Raw genomic sequence first — 6,164 nt, forward strand, 5'->3', positions numbered from 1 at the left:
CCCCCCCCCCCCCCCCCCGGGAACCGGCCTTAGAAATCCGTTGATTTTCAACGGCTAATTTTCAAAATATTAGATGGCATTCATTTTTGGTAGGTATATAGAGCTTTATAAGAGAAAGATATTCCCAAAATATTAGCTTCAAATCCGATACCATTTGATTTTTATATTGACAAAAAATACATCTAAAATGTGAGATATTATGAGAATAAAGTGTGAAGGGATCCTCCATATATGTTGTTAAATTTACCAAACAAACTGTCCTTTTTTTATCTTCTTGAACGCGCCAATGTGATTATGCCATGAAGAACATCGAAATAGCTTCGGAACTTTTAGTGCTGGTACATTTCGAAATACCAAAGTTCACTATCTATCAATCTTAATCGTAAATGTTGCATAATTCGTTGATTATCAATGTTTGATTTTCAAAATAATCAGTGGTAGTGTTGTACGTATCGGGATTTACTTGATCTTTGTAGCACTTTGTAAGAGAAAATTATCCCTAAGATATTACCTTCAAATTTGTTAGCATGTAGGCTTAATAAAAAAATGACGTTAATAATGTGAGATAGTATAAGTAAGTGGAAGTGGATCTTCTCTCGGTTAATTAGGTTATAGATAATTTAGTCTTAGCTGTTAGCTTAGAATTTATATTACCGATTTTGATTTACAGTCGGGAGATAGAAAATCAAAGTTAGTGTCTTAAATTTTCAGAGGGAAAGAGAAGTAGAAGAAATATTGGTGGAGATTTAGGTTGAAATGCAATATTTGATTCACTTAGAAAAAAATGAGTGATTCCAATGAGAAAATTGAGGTGTGTGAATCCTTATAGACATATCAAACAAAATTTTCATACCTCTTGCAGGAGATCCGACAATGGCTGATTTTCTTAGATGATAAATAGTTTTTAACCCAAAGTCAAGGTGGAACTCAACCAAATGGACCTTCTTATGAAGCAAGTGCAGAAACAAACTGAAAAAGTGAATCAATGGCTGAAAATAGTCAGGTATATCTCTGATTTAGCTCCAACGTACTCATAACCGATGAAATTACATACAAATAATGAATTTATAAGCTTTCCAGACCTGCCTACGGCCAGGTTGGTACCGAAAAACCTACCCAAAACCTTGTCTATATATGGCTACGAAAATGATGAACTCGTAATCGTGTAGATATGCATGGATAAATTTATGTTATTTAATACATTTGTTATGGAAAGGTAGTAAAGAAAAAAAAAATCGGTCGTAGGTGGAGTATCGAACAGGTCTAGTGGTTATACACTCAGTCGTAGAATTTATGTGTGTTAGTTTTTGAATCTACGACTTAGAATAACCTTTTACGACTAAGAATATGCCTATTTTTTTTCTTGAGAACCATAGCTTATATACGGTTAGGTTCTGTAGAGCCCTCAAAGCTAGCAGCTGACTAATCCAAGAGATTAACTAAACAATGAGGCACTAAGAATCTAAATCATTTACTTAAACATTCAATTAAGAAATCTGCTACAAAGCTTAACCGAAAAACTAGGCCCGCTCAGAAATATATAAATAAGAATTCCTCACAAATGATACATATACAATTGTCATTTGGTTTGCAAATAGAATATACAACATAATAAACATAACAGAAGACTCAACGCCACAAAGCTTCCACTGCGCAACCCTGATATGTCTCTGAAACTGAAAGTGGGAATGGGTGAGCACATCATCCCTAAAAGGGGTGCCCCGTAGGAATAACAACTAGCTTTCAAGTAAACATTAATATGATTCGAAGACAATGCAGGTTTTATCGAAAGTCGTTAATACACGGAAAGACAGTAAAACACAAAGTAAAAACTTCTTCAAAGACATCCATAAATAACAGTAACATCCATGTATGAGATGTGTGTTGCCGCACATAAGGGAAGAGTAATATTGATGCCAATTCCACATCGAATAGGTAATATTGCGGTGTATCGCCCTAGCCATAGAATACTTAATATATAAAGGAAGAATAATATTGCGGTGTATCTCCCTAGCCGTGTAATATTGCGGTGTATCGCCCTAGCCATAGAATACTGATATTGTGTCGGCACACATCTCATACCACACAAAGCACACAAATATATGCATGAATTTCACAACACCAAGATTGATTTGTAAAACAATAATGAATACAAGAGAATTCGTTATCGATTCCCACCTCTTTTGATGACAAGCCTCGCCTGAGATCCACGATCAACTGGTTCATCCTTTGAATCGATCGTTGTTAATAACTAATTGTTAATCACATAAGAACTCTAAGAATCTAGCCAAAATGGCTCATACAAGAATTATACAAGTCTATCTATAATGGTTATAAGCCCATTTATGACTTTACACCTTTCATTCTCTATCTTTAGCATAGTTAAGGTTTACTAGTTCTAGTCCATTAGCTAAATCTTATGGAGATCTACAACTCGGTAGAAAGAACCAAAGCCTAATTGGACCGTAAGGGGTCCAAATCATCGATATATGGTAACTAGTTCTAAGCCCAAGTCCATTAAACAAGTCCACTAATCCAAGGACTGATTTAAATTGGTCAACAAACAGTAACTAACAGACAACATGGTCAATTAGCGGTCAACGTCTAAGGTTAGGTCAATAGTCAAAGTCTAGTCTGGTCAAGCCAAACGGTTAAGGTCAGGTCAACTGGTTAGGTCACTGAGTCAACTCGGATTAAGATAAGGAAACTCGATGAGTCACAACGATTCAACTTAGTCAGATTAACTGAGTCAGCTAAGTCAGACACTGACCGGGATGACTAACAGGTTTAAATCATTGATTCATCCTCATACTTTCATTCTTCTTCATAACTAGACTGATATTACTAACACACCTATTGACAGAACTTCACAAGGAAAAGTATAGTTCAATTACTCTTAAATAAACATCAAAGTTCAATTACAATTACAAACTAGGTTTACCTGCAATTGCAGCTTTAATCTTTTCACAGCAATCCCTAACTAATCCTACAACCCCCATTAACAATCCCCATTAATAAACCCTTTCTTTATTTTATCAATTCAAACACACATAAACCCTTCTCGACATCTTCTAGTTCTTAAAACTCAATCCCTGCATCATATACTGTCAGCCTCAAGTACAATTCATCTACTTTTCAACATGACTGTAGCTCTCCCCATTATCTTCATTAGCTACAGCTGTAACTCCATTCACCAACTAACAAACCCCTGTAACTTATTAACAACTATAGAATCACCACATGTATCTCCATCTCAGCACCAACAGTACTTCCAACTTCACATCCTTGCGATTCTAATTCATTAGACTCACACCAATCCCATCAGTCAAGCAAAAGCACCATCACCACTTGTAATACCCATTCGGCAATTCTTGTCTCATACACGCCACTGTCTCAACCACCAACATCTCTAAGTTGTGACTGCAACTCTAACAATTCACACTTACAACCATCTTCAACACCACTAGAACTAAATTCATCTCAGCTGCATAACAGAATCACTGACAGCAACACTATATCCAAACTTAACTGCAATACAATCTCAAACCTCATCTGTAATCACCCATATAGAATTATACTTCACTCCCAACTGTAAGTCAATCTCCATTTCATAGTAGCACCAGTTCTAACTCACATACCCCTTCAGCTCAAACTACTAACCTAATATTCATCTAATGGATTCTGGATTCAATCCAATAACACATCTTATTCAACAATAGTTACCAATCTTCAAATATGAACTAATTTACTTAGGAATTAAAAGGATTATTACCTCAGATTAAATCCCAAACTGAATTAGATGATTCGCCATCTGTTTAATCTTCAACCTTGACTTCATCATACTCCCTAACCATCAATTTCAAGCTGTTCCTCAACCTCATAACCTAATTGAGACTAAACCCACTTCCAATCATCGATCTATAGCATCAGTATCACTTTCTAAATCTTATCAGAGTTCTTTTCATGAAACCCTAACTTCAGTTCTTCAAACCTTCACTAGATCTCGTAATTCATCCACTAGTTTCTTACCCATATCTTCAACACGCAAAACCCATCATGAAATTCTTGATTTCATCTTCAATTTCACTTAATCCCCAAATCAATCTTAAAAACCCTAACTTTTTGTTTTCTCTACAAATCACCATCTCTTTTTCTTTTCACGATCAACGAATAAGAACACCACCAACATCAGTCATCACCTCGAGTTTCTATTAAGATTAGCGACTTCACAACCTCATAATCCTCTCACAGAAAAACCGTAGACGAAGAACAGAGAAAAGAATGAAAGCAAGAAGAAATAAGAAGAAAGAGAAAGAAGAAGAGAAAATGGCTTTCTCTTATGCACGAATTTGAGATAAGACCAAAGAGATTTGCTATACACCCACTCAGCTGGATAAGGGTCGCCCCAGTCGGTCCAATGGCAAAAAGACTATTTTTCCCTTCAAGAAAATCTGATGATATCTTCTTCGTATAATATCTGACACGTTCGAGTAGTCCATTATGCGCAACTTTTCAAGATCTATCCATCGGTACTAATTTCTCATCTAATTCGTTGTTAGATTAATTTCTATTAATTAACGGTCGGGTTAAACTGATCAAGCAATTATCGGTAAGACGTCTCTTGACTAGTCTAATAGCGTTGACGAGCTTGAGGGTCCTTACAGGTTCAATGATTTTCCTACCTAGTCATAATCATATTTTTGTGTCTTCCTTCGACTAATGTTTTGATATTTTGTTTATAGCTCATGCCCCGACCTCAACCAGTGGATGATCAACCTACGCTGGCAAAATGTAAGATGAAGATACTATCGATCACTATTTGAAGAACTTGGTAGGTTTCCAATATATGTGTTTTTCAATCATTTGGACCATATTGCGATGTTTTTTTTTTTTTACTTTATATACTTGGTCCATGTAGACATGGGAAAATAAAGACGATGCAAAAGAGTGGGTTAGAAAACATGAAAAATTAAAGATGTGCGTGATAGTTTGTAATAATCAAGTGACGACCACCACTTTCAAATGTTTACGAGTGTAATAGAGAGCATAAAAGTTACACAAAAAAAGGAGTCATGTTATTAGGAGGAAAAAAATGGATACGAGGAGGGAAGAATTTCGCCCAAATCCTGGTCAATGCATAGTTAAAGTCAAATACAGTAAAGTAAAAACTTCCAGAATACCCACCCTACCCACGCTATCATTAACTGTTCAGGATCCTTTGCTTCATATGAATGCTATCGAGTTCATAAACACCGATTAGAATCAAAAAGTAAAAAAAATGTTGGGTGTTCTTTTCTATGATTCCTAATGCTTATTGATTTCGTTGATAGGATCACTAAGAATCTTCTTCTTTTTTTATTTTTACAAGAATGTATCTAGAGAAATTATTGGTGTTTGCTTCTTATTATGATGCATTATTACGATTTATGCAATTGGACATCGATTCGTGCCACAAATATTTTGAGGGACATCAACATTTACAAGATTGTTTTGAAGGTCTTGCAAACAGGTTGAAGTTCATTATACAAGGGATAATTTCCCAATGATTTGGAAAGAGTAAGTGGCCGTTGCAATCTTTTTTTTGCGGATCATAAGATTTGTCGTCAGGGGGAGAAGTATTTTAAAGTTTTTTTCTAGATTAAACTTTCTCTGTTTGGTTGGTAAACCTAATTATAATCAAGGATATCATAGGAATTCGTTGTTAGATTAATTTCTATTAATTAACGGTCGGGTTAAACTGATCAAGCAATTCGGTAAGACGTCTCTTGACTAGTCTAATAGCGTTGACGAGCTTGAGGGTCCTTACAGGTTCAATGATTTTCCTACCTAGTCATAATCATATTTTTGTGTCTTCCTTCGACTAATGTTTTGATATTTTGTTTATAGCCCATGCCCCGACCTCAACCAGTGGATGATCAACCTACGCTGGCAAAATGTAAGATGAAGATACTATCGATCACTATTTGAAGAACTTGGTAGGTTTCCAATATATTTGTTTTTCAATCATTTGGACCATATTGCGATGTTTTTTTTTTTTTACTTTATATACTTGGTCCATGTAGACATGGGAAAATAAAGACGATGCAAAAGAGTGGGTTAGAAAACATGAAAAATTAAAGATGTGCGTGATAGTTTGTAATAATCAAGTGACGACCACCACTTTC

This window comes from Papaver somniferum, chromosome 3, assembly GCF_003573695.1.
Source record: "Papaver somniferum cultivar HN1 chromosome 3, ASM357369v1, whole genome shotgun sequence".
In the NCBI taxonomy this organism is placed as follows: domain Eukaryota; kingdom Viridiplantae; phylum Streptophyta; class Magnoliopsida; order Ranunculales; family Papaveraceae; genus Papaver; species Papaver somniferum.